The sequence below is a fragment of the Ambystoma mexicanum genome, chromosome 5q (assembly GCF_040938575.1).
Source record: "Ambystoma mexicanum isolate Mex_15411 chromosome 5q, UKY_AmexF1_1, whole genome shotgun sequence".
NCBI lineage: Eukaryota > Metazoa > Chordata > Amphibia > Caudata > Ambystomatidae > Ambystoma > Ambystoma mexicanum.
The window spans coordinates 445,651,955-445,669,468 of record NC_090933.1 but is presented as its reverse complement, the minus strand read 5'-3'; the positions used below and the strand labels follow the sequence as shown (position 1 = coordinate 445,669,468).

The 17,514-nt window shown below is 42.3% G+C and overlaps 1 protein-coding gene across 5 annotated transcripts in view; it reads right to left on the bottom strand.

The window, feature by feature from the left end:
* Positions 1–17,514, bottom strand: part of PSMA8 (proteasome 20S subunit alpha 8) — a 418,402-nt gene that overhangs the window by 121,835 nt on the left and 279,053 nt on the right. The gene's annotated exons all lie outside the window — the stretch shown is intronic.

The window sequence follows — 17,514 nt, the reverse complement described above, 5'->3', positions numbered from 1 at the left end:
AAAGCCCACCATCCCAGGAAGTCCCTGCAAAATGCCGCAAACCCCAACAACATAAATGGTGGTATGGGGGACCCCGAGTGGATGCAGGGCGGCTCAACAAGAGGGTGCAAGAAGTTGTCCATAGGCCACGTTGCAAACATAACACTTTGGTGCCATGTTAGGAGCAGAGAGCCTACAAACCTTTGCCTCCTCACCACAGTGGTAGAATGAAGCCCGTTGACCACCACGGAAGGGTCAAGGACTCTAAGCACCATAAAGAGAACTTGAGAGGGAGAGCCTCTCATGACAGTGGCAGGGATAAGCACATGGACAACCAAACGAGGGTCAGGGACCCTAAACAAAGTAAGCGTCCTCTTACTCGTGATCGTTCCTGGCAGGGAAGTGAACCATGTGCGCCAGTTCAAAAAAAAGAAGAGAAGCCAGGGTTGTGGACCCTCCTAACACTATTGGGTGTTGTAGGTGTGAAGCCAAATGGCAAGACAACCAGAGAAAGGGAGTAATTCCCCTTGTTGTAAGGAACTGATAATATATCAGGAGAAAGTAGAAATTCTCCTTGTAACCCGGACCGGAAGGTCCAAAAAGCCTGAGGAAGGGAGTCATTCCCCCTGGGCTATGTGATACTGGAATTCAGGAGAAGGGAGACAGTCTTCTGGCCAATCTAGAAGAGGAATAACAGTATGTTTTGGAACTTTACTACCATGGGAAGGGAGTCATTGGCTCTGGTGAAGATTTGAGGAGACTTTCTTTTAATACACCACGAGCAGGGAGTCATTCTCCTGGTGAGAACTTTACTATCTCTTAGGATTCTGATTTATAGTGTAAGGGACCGAATTAGGGTTTTGGCACAGGGCAGTGGACACTTTACAGTTGACGGACATTGACAGTTCTAGTTTTTAGTTGAGGCTGGGGAAACCCTAACCTAGGAATAATGATAGTTTTTCCTTTTTCCTTTCCTATTCAATAAACGTCTTCAGCATCAAACAGGCCACCTTTTCATCAGCCTCGTTCTTCTACACCCATACTATACGCAATCAATCGTGCAATATACTAGAGCATTATCCGCGTGTCATGGTATGCTGATGGCCTGAAGAATGGTACTGCACCCCCACTAACAGAAACAGAACCGCTGCTGGGGGGACGGTCTGGCAAAAGGTGGTAAAGAGAAAACCCAGCTTCTCCCAGGCTGCAAAGGAAAAAGACAGGCTTACGTATGTGGGGGGAACAACCCATTCTCTTTCTTACCCCTCCCATTATACCAATTTTCCCTTTTCCTACCTTATCAAGGAAGTGGATGGGCAGAGAAGCCAGGTGTATCACAATGCCCAAGTCCATAGACCAGATAACCACCAGGTACTAAGTAAGTTTAACAGGTTTGAAAAAGGACAAAAAGAAAACAAACAAGTCCGCCGGGGCCTAATCTGGACTGAATGAGGGTGAATGCTAAAGAGGAAGGAAGAAAAAACAAAATCGAACCAGCAGTTAATCCAGCAGAATAATCCTGGATGCACCAGTCAAAACCAGAAAAATCAAACAGTTCCAAAACCAACATCCAAAGAATGTGAGCCAGGAAAAGGCAGAAAGTCCTGAGCTGCAGAACATCCAGAGCCAAATGGGAATCCAAATGCAGTGTCCAGGAAAATAAGCCAGAAGTCGTAGCCAAACTTGGGGGCAGAAGAACAGAGAAAGCAGTGGCACTGCTTGCTGGGCATTGGAATTGAGGAGTGCCAGGCTGCTCGAAAGTGGATGTTTTCATTCTGCGTTTGGCGGATCCTGGTTGTGTCCCATGACCGATTTGTCCAGCATCACGGTATGTGCAGACACCGCTGTTTGGGTTGCCACAACGTGTCCCTAGTCTCCTAAGCATCATGGCAACATCCAGCTACCCTGCCCACTGTGAGCAGGTTGCTGGCGGCAAAGAGGTGACAGAGAAGGATATTGGCCCGATTAAGGTCCTCATCTAACATAATTAGTCAATTCAGGAATGAACTCTCATGAACATGGGAGTAATAGGAAAAGTCCCTCAACCCATATTATCCTCCCACCAAACATCTCTCAAGCATATTTCCTGAAAAGCTTTGAGCACCTCTTGATGTGCCCCCACACATCTCTGTATCCATCTTGGTCCTTGGCCAGAACCATGTTTAAATCACCAGTCCACATTATGGGACCCCTCCTCACTGCCGGTAATGTAGGTTAAAGGGATCTTAAGTAGTAATTTTGGCCCTTGTTAGGGGCAGATAAAGTCGCTAGAGGGAGAGTCCTACCTTGAACTGATGGCAGCAAGATAACAGCTACCCTCCTCGTCGATCCGCTTATCTTTTAGAATAAAAGGGATATCTTCAGACCAAAGAAATCCCACCTTTCTTAGTTGTCAAAATTTGAGGCAGGTAAAAAGATCTAGATTTAAGCCTATACTGTCTAAGCCTACATTTCCTGAATGCCTTGTTCTCTCAGACAGAAAAGCTGAATCCTCTTATGGGGTGAATTTAAACCCTGTATGTTCCAACAAACCAAATTTGAATTTTGCTGATAAAGGAACACATATCAAAATCTCATTCGAAGGGCTAACCACCTGGTATTTGGATTAGGACGAAATTACCAAATATAATTTACCGACCTTACTTAAAGACCTAAAACACATCACCAAAAGTTCGAACTACCAAAAGTTCAAACTTTGTAGTATGTGTTTTGGTGGGGTCGGTAAATAAATAAAAAAAACAAACAAAGGCTGCGGAGGTGTCCCCCGCAACAACCCGCTCACTAGATTGTATAGTGAGCGGGGTGTTGCGAGGGACAACCTGCAGTTCACCCGAGCGAAAAAAAAGGGAAATAAAAGCCAGGGGCTGCAGGTGTGTCCTCCGCAACTCCCCGATCACTATACTATACAATACAGCAGGGGTTGAGGGGGACACCCCTGCAGCTCACCCGATTGAAAGTTAAAAAAAGAAAATAAATGAAAAGAAAACGACCCTGCGGTGCCAGTTCCTGATCACGGAAATGAAAGGGAAGCAGTACTGCAGGGACACAGCGTGTCTTAATGAACGGTAAGTAGGGGGGTGGGTGTGAGTGAGGGGATGCGTTTGAATCTGTGTGATTTTCAATGGATGTCCAGAAGGGAAATGTCCGAAAATGTTTGGGTTGCGTATATTTCCCATGCAGTCATTTACGTCGCGGGAAAATCAGCCGCGGAGAAATCACACAGATTCTTGTATTTACACATTCAGTAATTAAAAGATCCCTCCCTACCGTTTCCCACTTTCCAACTTCATCTCATCCCTCCAAGAAGAAAACAAAGCTTCAAAACAAAGTACATTAGGATAGAACCTTGAACTAAAAATATTAAAAATAGACAAACATTTAAGATCCTCCTTTAGAAAGCCTTGATTGTTGGATGGCCAAAACTTGCTAGCAGTGGGTTATTGGCAGACACGCCTTGCCGTTACCCGCACACGATAGCCTGGTGTTACCGGGGTATTCCGTGTGCCGGCAACAGCGGTAACTTCCCATTCCATGGAGTCCGGTAGGACTCCATGGAATAGGAACCACTGCCACATTGTGAACAGTTCCTGTGATTAAGTCATTTCTCTGCCGGTAGAGGCCTGAATGCCCGGCAGGCCAGGCCTGTGGTAGTTCACTGCCCGTACCGGCAGACTCAGTATGGCCATCCGTGAAAAATGCCAGAGCCAGTAGTACCAGCCTTTTTACTGACATTTTCCACAGCCACTCTTACTCCTAATGAGGGACAATGTCTCACCGTATCATCTATGCACAGGTCCTAATAAGTATATATTCCTCTATGCTCATCCATGGTGTTGCAGAGAACCCTTCCAGTTTAATCCTCTTCCTCCAATTTTTCAAGCTTCCATCTTCTTCCACTGCAAAGTGCGACTTTCAAGTGCTGTCCCGCTCTCATTCTCCACATGTAGAATTGCATATGTCTCAATATAAGGCAACCCTTTAGTTCTTATTTTCCTCAAGTGAATGCCAAACAGAATGGAAAAGTCAATCTGTACCTTACATTCACCACCTACAACGTTTCTGTGACAAACCATCAGTTGGGACCACTTCTCTCCAGAGCAAAGCCCCTTTCCATGAGGCTAGGGAGGTGCGGCCGCTAACCTGTCTCCCTGAGGGTGGCAACATGTGGGAGGACCTCATGCGGAAGAACTCCTTTCCCCCACCCCCACAGGGAAAAGGACGACCATCTAGGGTATAACACTTATGATAACATCAGACCACCACACATTCTAGCTTCTCCTCTGCTAACCTCTTTGTAGACAGTATATCCATGTACTGTTGTAAATTAGACTAACTCAAGGGTCTGGAAAGTACTGAGACGAAGAAGAACATCAAGAGCATACATAATCTTAGTACCAGGACGCGGTGGGACATAGGAACAAATAAGAGCAATAGCAAGAAGGAACTGCAGCGGTTTAGACTTCTTGAGGCCTGGTTCCTCTTACGCCATAAAAATGAAAAAGACTTCCTATCAGAGATACAGCCAACCAGGACAAGAGATTGAAGAGCTCAGGAAGCACGAAGGAGATGCAGAGCAGGCCAGGACTGAGCCAAGAGCAGTCCTCTCAGAAAGTCGAGAGGACAACAGGACTCCTTTACCCAATAGCATCCAGATGGTGACAGGAGGCTGGCAGACGGTGGCGCAAATGCAAGATGCAGCATTCATACCGTCGGTCAAAAGGCCGGGCAGGAGATCAGTGAAGTGAAGGCACAGACACAGAGATGCCCAGGCGGCACACTGAGTAGGAGAGACCCCAGGAAGAACCGCCATGCATCCCATAAACAGGCAAGGTAACAGGAGAGGCAAGGCAGACTGGTAGGGGCTGGAAGGTACAGGAGGCAAAAACCATATATGGACATAAGAAGCATGACTATCCTCTTTGTGTCAGTACTTGGCAAGCGAGGCAGAGAAGGGGAGAGAAACCAGGTTCAGGTTCCCAAGCATCGAAAGTGATACAAGTCATCTTCCTCGTGGCAATACTTGGCAGGGAAGTGAGGAAGTGGGCAAAACCAAGGAAGAGAGAAGCCAGGGTTGTGGGCCCTCATAACACCCAGAGTTGGTGTCATGATGCCTACCCCTGGGTATCAGGACAAAGGTCCTCAGCTCCGGGAGCAGGCATCCAGACATTTGTTTAAACCTCAGCAGCCTGTCTGGGTTCAGTCCTGGCGCCTTAGGCGCCAGGCTCCTCGTAGAAATCAGTCCTGGCGCCGCAGGCGCCAGGCTCATAGACTTTACTTACCTGATGCAGACCATGCTGCAAAAGAGTCCAAGCCTACATGAGGCCTGGATGGGACTATTTTGTTACAGGGACTATTTTTTACTCTGGCATGGCTCTAGGGAACTTCTTACCTGGAACTACTTTGAAGGCTATTTAAACCACACCCGAACAGCAGCACATGCTTCGTGTTATTCTGCATCCAGCAGCGTGACGCTCACCGTGCCTGCAGCCAGCATCCAGTCTTCTGCCACGCCCGCGTGCCTGCAGCCAGCATCCAGTCTTCTGCCACGCCCGCCTCGAATCCAGAGCTCCTAGAATAAAGAAGAAGAAAAGGACAAGGTTAGAAAACGAACTTCTTTCAAATTCCTCACCTAATTCTGGAACCATTTCATCTCCGGACCTGGAAAGTACATCAGTCATGCACGCGTCGCTTCACCAGCTCCAGCACGGCGCCATACTCACCAGTTCTCACAGCATCTTTTGATCCGGCACTGTCTCCATTTCTTCGCCGTAATCCGGCACCTAGGGGACACAAGAAAAAACAAGGTGAGCCAAGGGAAACAAAAACAACCTCTTACCACCATAGACTTACCTGATTTACCACCGGCGGTATTATTCCATAACTCTCCACATTTTCATATGCCGCATCTGTAAAGAGAGAAAAAAAACACGTTAACGCATGCAATAGTTACCGGACAGCGTTGGGTAACACAGACTCTTACCTGAACGCCAGCAGCAGCTACGAGACCTTCTCACGAACTCAGTTGCAACTTAAGGAAGGAAGGGGACAAGAGTGAACATCGGGCACATTGAACTCTTTGAACTTGATACTTACCAATCCCGCCAGGGACTTCAAAGTCAATACTTACCGAAACTCTCCCAACGCCTTCAAACCGGTGAAGTAACTGGTATCTACGCGCCCCTGCAAGACACGCAGGATGGAGAGCTCATCTTTTACGAACATAAGATGAGGTTACTAAGGGGATATCGGAGGTGATTAGTGGGGGACAGCGAGAACAGTTGGGAGGCCATCACTAAAACCCACAGGTGGTTAGTCCCTACCTCCGCTTGCAGGAAAATACTTCTTCGGGTCCAGCAGAATAGGCGGGCCAGTCCAGTCATCTCTGCACTACGCATCACGTTGAAGGAGACCGCAGCTGTCCGGGTCCGATCGACCCCCCTGTGGGGTCCAGGTGAGCATAACAGTTGGGTCTTGTAACTCTGAATAAGGAGAAGACATGGGGAAGGGAGTCATTGCCCCGGGTTGTGAGATTTTACTATTGACTACCTGGTGAATGGAGCAATTCTCCTGGTAACTCGGACCACGAGGAAGGCGCATCAAACCTGGGTAAAGGAGTCACTCCCCCGAGCCTATACTAGACCGAGATCGAACGCCAGGAGAAGGAAGGCAATCTCCTGGCCCACAAATTAAATATTGTTTGGAAATTAATGAAGGGGAAAGGGAGTCATTCCACCAGGCCATCTGCAAAGGGAGTAGTCATTCCCCCCAATTCTACTGGTCTATGAATTAAATATTGTTTGGAACTTAATTCAGTAATGGGAGGCATTCTCTTGGGACCAGAACAGTACTGCTTTATTCCTTAGTTTATGGTGTAAGGGACAGAAGTAAGGTCCTTGCTACATTGTATAAAAACTGACAATGGGCTAAGTAATGTGTCAAGCCCAGCTGGGATAGGCTGGGAGAGTGGAGTTCATCTGAGTTTCAAACTCTTGACAGACCCTTGTAAGAAGGACCCTTGCAGTCAGCCACAAGCTACAGGGGAGGACCGCAGGACTGGGCCTGTGCAACCGGCCAGAGCGAAAGTGAGAGGAGGATGGCTGACAGTGGAATCACCACCAGACAGCAGAAGGCAGCCTGAAGAGTCCACAGAAGCAAGCTGTTGGACCCCCTATCCCTGGAAGCCCCAGTGACACCTACACCCAAATCAAGAAACGTGGTGAAGGAGACCCAGAAGTGATACAGCGGTTCAAGTAAAGCAGGCTAAGGCCAACTGCCATCAAACCCTTGGTAACCACTGTGCGCAGGGGACACCAAAAGGCCCAACGTGTAGCACAGCTTCTTGGCCGTACCAATAAGCCCACTGACCATCAGAGAAGGCTTAAGGAACCCAACCAAGTCCAGATAAGCAACAGAGGAGACCGTCCTCATCTAGTGGAAGGCATAAGTCTACTACTCATAAGAGAAGGGTCAAGGACCCCAACAATAAAGAACTCAATCAAGGAGAAAATCTTCAATTCAGTGGGGAGGGGAAGCCTGCTGAAAACAACAGAAGGGTCTGGGACCCCAACAAAAAGTGTGAAAGAGAAAACCAATATAAAAAAGTGGAAGTTTGCCTACACTTTGAAAGAATGGCAAATTCTATTGCCTAAGATACCAGGTGAACCAGAAGACAGAGGAAGAGGGCTATTCCCTCTGGCCCTGTGAAAGTCCATACTCAATCCAGGAGAAGGGAATCATTCTCCTCGATCAGGATCCATTTATTTTGTGCGAACGTTTGTGGAATACGATATCTATGTCAGAGGAAGGGAGTTATTCCCCCGGATTGAAAACTTTGGACAGTTTTCAATGAGAACTCTATACATCCACCAGGAGAAGGGAGTCATTCCCCTGGTGGGAGCACTTTGTGTTATTAGATATCCTTAGTTGTAGAGTGCAAGCGCTAGAGATAAGTATGGGCACAGGACTGCGACTATTTGTTTGACGGTCCTTCTGACAGTTCCGTTAGTTTTGGTTGAGGCAGGGAAACCCCTCACAGGGATAAGGTCAGATCGGTGTTTTTTTTTACCATCTCAATAAATATTTGCTAAAAATGTCACACTGGAAAAAACTTTGTTGAAGGGACGTTATGGTTTCAAGTAAAATCAAAAAACCCCAGAAATTCACCAGTTATGGGAAGCTAAACAACCATAACTCGCGCCACCACCGTGCACTGCTAAGACTAACACTCAGGACAAAGATGACATCACAAATGTCATTGATGATATCACTGATGACATGTGTGAAATACATTTTGCTGAAAAGTCCCTACAAGGATTTGTGTTTATATTGTTGGTAACAAGATGTCAGGGGTGATCAGGAGACCCGTCATGAACTACTTAATCTATTAAAGAATGTACTCATCTAATATCATTGTATTGGAGCGTTGTCGTTAATACAGAAACCTAATCATATATAAACATAGGCAATGACTGCAGCATGCACCATAGAAGTACACTATTTATAATCTTGTAATTTTGGATAGTACAATAATGAATGCTACCGTATCAGAGTTTTGAGTAATGTTAAATATGTAATAACTAGCTAACAATTCAAGACTTACAGCACTTGTGCTGGTACAAACACATATGAAGAACTACAATGATTACAAATCAGAGGCACATACAGGGAAACTAAAGGAAGGAAGAAAGAAACTGCATTATCAGAAAATGTTAATGACATTAAAGTTTATCTTCATGTATACAAATGAATTGTGTGTTTGATGCTTGCTCATTTCCCCACGTATGTGCACCATGGGCTGAGACCAAACCCTAAGGAAAGTACTTTAAGAACATATGACAAGGTTAACGTCTAGATGTATAGCACCTTTTACAATTTTATTATTCTGACTGCCAGTGAACAAAACCACCTGGCCCATATATGTCAAACAAAAACAAGTGGCCCAGATATGTGATGTCATCAGTGATGTCATCTTTGATGTCCTCGGTGTTAGTCTTAGTGCACGGTGATAGCGCATGTTATGGTTGTTTAGTTTACCATAACTGGCGAATTTCTGGGGTTTTTCGATTTTACTTGAAACCATAACGTCCCTTTAACAAAGTGTTTTCTTTGAATCTCGTAGGTTTTTATTTGTCCAACATAACGCCCCTTTAAAGTTTTTACCAGTGCATGCTATTTTCCTACAACTTACTAATATCATACTTACCCAATACAGCAATATTTGGGTCCCATTTACAAAGCGTCACCTAAAAACACTTCTATACACTTTTTGCAACTAATTCAACTAGTTTTGCATCCGTAGCCGTCTACGAGCATCTGACTTCATAGCGGACCTTCCGGACAGTGCCACATGACCATACGCTGGAGCACGGCATGATGACGTGTCCGAGAACCCGTCCGCACTTCACAATAAGATCTCTGCTTCGTGGACAGTTCAGAACTGCATTTTCTACTGATCTAGGAACTTTCAACTTCAAAATTTCCCTTGCACAGCTCCAACACCTATTCCTACTCATTATCCATTAACAATCTTGTACACAGTGGTCTACCTACCCCTCCACATTAGAGTTTGGTTCCTCTTCTCTCATTTCCCTCCCCGCCTTTCGTTCTCAGATCTCCTGCCAAAAAAAAAAAATACATCCAAAAACAACAAAGACATATTCCTTTAGGAATCACCTTTCACATTTAAAAAAAGAGACCTAAAAAACATGTATAGACTCCATCTACTTTATATTTCTCAGTAAAGTACATAGACTCAATAAAATGTTTCCAACATTTCCATTTGCATTTTGTGTTATGCTAATGGGAATATTGTGGCATTCATCCTCTGTTCCAGGGACTGGAACGGTGGATACTGGCCCAGCAGCTCAAGTTATCAGCCCAAGCGAAGCAAGGGTGGATAACGGGGTCTCTAGACCATTATTCCCCCATTCCAGCCCCTGAAATGGGGGATGAAGGCCATTAGCACCCTAGGTTCCCAAAGCGGGAACCTGGGGTGCTAAAAAAGAGGATTTTTCTTCCTACACCGTGACACCTGCGGCGTTAGGAAGGAAAAACCTTTTCCAAGACGGCCACCATGGAACGGGAAGGCGAGGGTTCCATACAGGGCCATTCTTCACTTTCCATGGCAGCCTGCAGAAGGCAAAAAGAGATCCCTATGGCCATATTACCACGAGCACATTTTTCTTCCCTTTCAGATCTATCCTAATTTCGAATAACTTTACCACAAAGCCAGTCCCAGGTGGACATGGCCACTTTAATCCTATGTTTTGTCCCTTGTGGTCATGGCCAGTAGCCAGATCATGACCTTATTCCATGACACGGACAATCTGGCCACAGGCTACCCCTCAGTCACTAAAGGTGTACCGCTAGTTTTTGCAGCTACATTATGATACTTGTCAAATAATAAAACACTGGCACATTTGCATAACAATGCTTGTAGGTCCTTGCCAATGCTCCTTATGCAAGTTTGCTGGAAATCCACCCAGGTTTTATTTTTTCAAAAGTGTCAAATGTATGCACATACCATCATCATATAACCTAGCCCCCACTTAACAAAATCCATTCAGACTTTACGAAAACATCTATCTAGATCTATAATCTTTTTGCAAACCTTTGTGTAGATCTGTCCAATGGCACCACATGTATAAGCCTTTACAATATTTTGGGACCCCCCTCTAATTTTGCCCCCTCATTACAGAATCCCACCAAACATTGCACACTCACTCAGAATCAGCTCAGAAATATACATGCAAAATTTCATGCAGTTCCATTAAGTGGCGCCAAGGTTATAAGCCATCCAAGAACTGCATTTCACCACCCCTGTAATGCTAAGGTGTCCGTGAACTCCTCAGGACTGTTCGCGAACATCCGAACTGTTTGCAGACTTTCGCACCAAAAAACACCTGTTTTTTTGCTTCTTGAAGCCATATCCCATCCCATCCTCATCACCCCTCACTTCCCCAGAGATTATTTTATAAGTTTGACAAGTGCAATGTTGTGTTTAATATGTTTTTCCCGCAATGTCCACATCCAATCAGCGAACACGTCGCATATCCACAGACATGACACAAGCCTATTAACTAATCACTGTCCTGTCCGCGGAGGGAACAGGAAAGTGTTTCCGTGGCGCGGATATAGATATCACACACTTTTTGCGACCTACTTTTTGGTAGTTTTAAAAAAAAAAACTACTGGACGGATTTTCACCGAACTTACAAAAGCACGCTTTCGGGAGCACGCCACTGCTCCTGCCAGAAAAATCCGTCCAGCGGTTTGGGCTGTAGGCGTGAGCAAAGTTTTTTCCCCCATTCAGTCTCTGGGGAAAAAGGAAATTTTGGGACCCCCCCGTATAACTTTGCCCCCACCCTGGACCAAACCTCACCAAACTCTGCAAATCAATTCAGAGTGGCCCAAATACTTTTGATTGCAAAGTTTGGTGTGTATTCGTCCAGGGAGAGCGAAGTTCTAAGCCGCCCAAAAAGTGTTCTACCTATGGGATTAGCAATTTAACCATAACTACACGGCCACTACCGTGGGCCGTATATATTACACAGCCACTGGCCACAACCACCGCAGCATATCGCACACATAGATCACACCCATAGAATCAAATATCTATCAAATATTTGCAAATCTACAGTTTGTGTATTGTTTGATTTGCATAGTTTGTATGTGAAGTTTTGGCTACGTCATGTCATTAAGATTGTAGAGTTTGGTAACAAGCACTGCAGTATAACATATCCATGGAAGTAAACCTTTTGTATTGTGGTGTAGTGTTAGATGTTTGCTTCAATGGTTCTGTTATGTAGCAGTATTTATGTTTTGTATTAGAATATACTTACTGTTTGATTTTTTGAGATTTGATATATTTTTTCCGTGAGTTGGGTAACTGGAGCACATTCTTTTTCAATTTCTGTGATAAAAGAAAAGAGCATGTTAGTGTATGTATTTTATAAAGACTTATTACATTGCATAATAGGCATTTCAACTTTTCTTTTACCCTCATTTAGTTGTTTACAAACCAGTGTACTGTGCAATTTGCTCAGTTTCTGTGTTTGTTTTTCAAATCATTGGGTTTGGGGGAAAAAAAAAATCCATGTTGGATTAAAAAAAACTTTTTTTGTTATGCTACAGTCGGTTTTCAGTGTTCACTTGTTGTTTCTGGCTAATGTTCTATCTGTTGGCTTGTTGCAGATTTTTGGAGCAGTTATACCTGTCGGCGTATTCTGTCTATTTTTGTTATAATTTAGTGGTATTGATTTATCTGTTTGGTTGTTGCAAAATGTTGGGGCAATTAGATAACTGTTGGCGTATTCTAAGTGGTTATAGTTTTTTAATTGAAGTTTGGTTAATGTTTAAGTACAGATTAGATATTAAATTTTGGTTTTAAGAAGATTAAATAATCATTTTAAGATTTGCTGGTAATCTCGGCTTTACAAGAATGGTACTATCATTACATTCAAACCATCCACATTTCTTTTTTATATATGCAGTGTAGTGACCTGCATTGGTTGTGAATCCTGCGTGGTAGATTATACACATTGTTGTGAAGGTATTCTTACCAAGTGATACTTGACCATGTATGAATCCAGTCAGCTTGCAGTTGTTTTTAGTACCATCTGCATTGTAACATTGAAGCATTAGTATTAAGTATTTACTATGTGTTTGTATTAGTAAGGTGGAGCGATTATCTGAATTGCAGGTAATACATAATCTACCATGGTTTGCATTTTGTACAAGTTGCTGAAATGGAACGGATTCACAATTAGGTATGGATACATACACAAAGCGCTCATTAGGGATTTGTTCCTGTGCCACATTGTTGCAGAGAGTGCATGTATGTTTCCACATGTATGAAATCTGGAAGATTTAATTTATAGGTATGTTTTTGTTTTCCAGTACTTGTAGTAAGTACATTAGAAATGTTTGTGGATCGTCTTGTGAGTTTATAGTGAATTTCACCATTCCAGCACATTAGTCCAATTCTTGTCTTATTCCATTAACACTATACGTGTTGTCAGGATTGTTTGTTGCGTTTCTATGAAGGACTAACATTTGAAAACACAATTGGTCTGTATTGTGTAAGTAAATGTTGTCAACAATTGGTGGCAATTGAAATAAAATATTCATTGCTACATTTGCGTAGCAACTTACACCGGTTATATTTGAATGGACCAGATAGTTCTGTGTCCAAGTCATTTTTTCGGGATGTGTGCTGCTTCTTTGAAGAAGTACCTTAGTTACTTTGAGTAATAGGTTCTTCTTTGGTTGTGATAATTGATGAAGTATTAGCTTCTTTTACTCTTTGTAGGATTTGCAGTGAGATCCTGTTGCATTTCTGTTTGAATTAGTTTTCTTTTACAACGTTTTCCTTTTTGTGGAACAGGATATGTTTTTAGATGGGGGTGTATAGTGAACATAGTCTATTGTATTCTAAAATGCAAGGAATATCAGCGTTTACTTCACTTGCATCAAAGTTGATTAGAAATAGACCGTCAAGTGTAGGTAAGCGTGATAGTGCTACGTAGCTCATGCCTTCTTTAAAGACTGTTCCCAATATCTATCAATGCTTTGTCTAGGGTAAGACCTTGTGATTTGTGAATGGTGTCTGTATATGCTAGAGATAGAGAAAATTGTTCTCTGCGTACATACATGTCTTTGAAGAGAAGGAATCGAGCCGTTGAGCGCCCTATCCTTTTTACTTCTGAAAGTTTGTCAAAGAGAATATTGACAAACTGAATGTTGTTGTCACGTGGGTATGTTTGAAAGCCAACAACTGTACCCAGTGCTCCATTAACTTGTCCTTGCTCCACATCAAGGTTACGTTCAAGCATTACTCTACAGTTTAGGGATAATTCTAATATTTTCTCCAAACCAGCTGTGTTGGAGATAGAATTTTCTAAGGTATTCAATCTTGTTGTGGCTTGTTGACACATGGGTAGTGCCATACCATGTACGTCCAGTTTGTCTGTGGAGCAAATTTCAATTATTGGTTGCATTTCTTTTTTCAACATTGTTTTATTGAATTTGGAACAGCTTGCAAGAGTTGGCATTCAGGACATACAATTGACATTTTTGTATGCTAATTGTTCCATGACATCAGTAGCACATGAATTATGGCCATAAAGTGCATGGATGTGACAGGTTTTTAATATTGCTTGTGCTTCTTGAGATAGTACACCAACTAATACTTTTTAAAATGTTGGCGTAAGTGAGGTCTGCAGATAGGCATATGTTTTCTGTTAATTCTCTGTATTGGAAATGTTGCCAAAGGTTGACATTTCCTATGCTGCCAACAGTTTTACGGCAGAGTGTGTCTTAAGGTTTTAAAAATAGGTTCACCTTTCACTGGTGTCAATTGAAGATCACCAAATACAATAATGGGTTTCCCTCCAAAGAGCTCTTCGTAGTTTGTTTTAAGTACTTCTTGCAATCTGAGGTGAATCAAAGCTAACATTAGGTTGGAGACCATGCTCACTTCATCTATTAGTAGCATTTTCATTTGTTTCAAAACTCTTCGTAGTTCCATTGCAGCTTCTGTAGAAAGTTTGTAATAATCTTATTTGTTTTGGTATTCTACTGGAAGGAGTAGTAATCAGTGTAAAGTGACACGTCTATGTTGTAGGCAGCTAAACCTGTGGGGGCAGTTACAACAGCTGACAGTTTGTTGTGTGTCAATTGTTGAAGGAACTTGCTGATGATTTTGATTAAGAATGTTTTGCCTGAATCAGCTTCACCACCGACGTATAGTAGTATAGGTTTGTAATTTTGGCAGGTACATTATTTTCATGTTGTACACCATGTGCAATTTCTTTTGTTACTTCTTGAAAAATGGTACGCTGCTCTTTGTTCAGTTTTGATTGTAGTACAGTTAAGTCTTCTGTATCTTCTTCATAGTGACACATGGTGTTCTCTACTTCTGGCATAGCTAATTCTGCCTATTTTGCTATTAGTGGCTGTACTAGTGGTTCTGGACTTCCAGAAGGTTGACTACTGTCAGGAGTGTCCTTATCTATTCGGGCATGGAGTTCTTCTTCGTGTTGCTGTTCATTGTGCAACATTGTTTTGTACTGCGTAAAGTTTATATCGGTGATAGTGCTTTCATTTGCTTTGAAAGCATCTTCATAGGCGTCATAGTTTTCTAGTATCTCTTCTTCTTTTCTCCATGGTTTAAAAAGTTGTAGCAGGGACATGTAATATAGTTCTTTATGTTGAGAAGTTTTTAATGACAATTTGATATGATTAATTAAGCTTTGTTTGGTAAGTTTCACTAAGCTGCCTTCACAATCTGTCACTCTGTATCTACCTTGTTTTTCATCGGGTCTTATATTATTTTTGTATGTGAAGTTTTGGGCTATGTGGTATAGACACATGGTTTACAAAGTGGTACTCCTGTTCGGGTAGTATGTGTCTAGTAAATTGTTTTTCAAAATGTCTTGGCTGTTGGGATCATTTTTGGCTATTGTTTCTATGTCGTATGATTTGAGAACTCTTTCTAGATTTAGCATGACCAAGACTGAACCATACTATATTTTCAGATGTTCCATACAAAGCAGTACCGGTTAAACTATCTGCAGCTTCATAGCAGCCACATTCTCTATGAGAAAGCATTTTTATGCCTAAACTGTACAATTTCTGAGATAGCGTTTTGTCTGATGATCGGTCATACCAGAGGTCTTGAAGCTCTGTTTCTTTCTGCTTTTGTTAAGTAGGCTGTAACATATCGTGCAACTGAAGTGGAATTGTCTTAATGCACATCTAGGTTTGCATTCCATAAAAGGGCAATGATTTCACTGTAATCATTGATATATTTTGATTTTTCTGTTCTTTTTATGTAATACTAACACTATGTCTAACTGAAGACATGAAGTTGTTCACTTCATCCGTTTCTGTAACTGGTCTAAGGAAACCAATGCAGCATTTGGTGCAGCATTTCCCTTCATTTTTGTATTTGCGACGACAATATTTGCCACATTTGTGTCTTTGAAATTGTACAATTTGTGCATGAAGATCACCATTTGTTTTTTCCGATGGAATTTCACAAGTGACACATTTTTTGATAAACTGTAAAACAGTGGCATCACTGTCCTGACCAAATTTAGCAGCATCTTTAATCCATAAAAGCATTTGGATATGTGGTGCTCCTCTGGCTTGGTATTCTTTTCTCCAAAAGAAGTGTTGCACTTCTCCGAGGGGAGGAACAGTTTTATTACAAATAAAGTGTAGCATAGCAATGAAACTATGATGGAAATATGTTGAAACATTAACAGGATCAAGAGAGCAAAGTTCTCCAGGTGTTAGTATATCTATGTTTGTTTTATTTTTGTTTGATATGTGCAGGAAATCATGTAAATCTTCCCATGCATATTCTGCACAACTTAATGTAACAAACCAAGTTGGTGGGCCACGGTTTCTTATCATACAACATATATCTCTGTGACGTCGGAACCAGTACTCTTTCGTAACACGCATGTTTGCTAAATGATTTTTAATGCTGGATTATAAAATCACATCTTTTTCTTGCATGTTTTGTATTAATTGCGTAGCTGACATATCTTGAAAGTGGGTTCCTTATTTCAACATGTGTGCAACTCCGTAACAGAGCTGCTAGTTCACTTTCAAAGAGTAGGTGGAATATGTATTCCACATTTTGTCTAAATCTGGGATCTTCAGAATACATTCATAACGAGCGGTATTCTGATGCTGTTATCTGAGTGGGTCTATCATCGTACATCCTCCTTTGTCAATAGGAAAGAGTAGAGGAAAAGCACACGCTTCTATACTTTTTTCCCATATGCGGATTGGTGATCCTTTGGTTTGTTGCATTTGGTACGTTTCTAGTGCATCATCTATGGTGTCATTAGAGTGTAATGGATGAATTGTATAATGGTCTAAAATAGTGGATACTGTAGCAGGATCTAGAAGTTCAAATTGACCAGTTTCTGGTGACTCTTGATTTTTTCAGTTGGTTCCCTTAAGTTTTCAATATTTATTTCTTTGTAGTATTCATTATTGTCTTTTAGATATTGCAAGGCTTGTCTAACTTTATGTACGTCTACAAGTTGCTGCCATTTTTTTTTGTCTTTTGTTGGTACACCATTTACTAAGACCATTAAAGATTGCTCTATTGGACGTTGTACTCCCAGAGTGTGCACATTTTCTTTCAGATCTAATGGTAAATAAACTAATTTGCCACAAATGCCTTTCACCAATACGGAGGGAGGTAATTTTGCTGTTTTTGGTTGAAGGCGTATTATTGCTTGAAATGGGTGCACTGTTTGAATTATAATGCTCTCATATAAATTGAGTTGTTGTAGGGGTTTTGGTAGTGGAAATAATTCCAAATTATTTATGATAGCACGTGAAGGAGTTTGGTTGTCGTCAAGTTTTGTAGTGCAGTAACTGCAAAGTATTAAGGGGTCCGTTATTTCGTATTTGTTTTCTGCTATAAGGTAGAGAGCTAATTCAAACCATTTGGAATCTTCATTGCCTTCTATTTTGATTGTTACATCTACAGTTTGTGTTACTTTTATAATA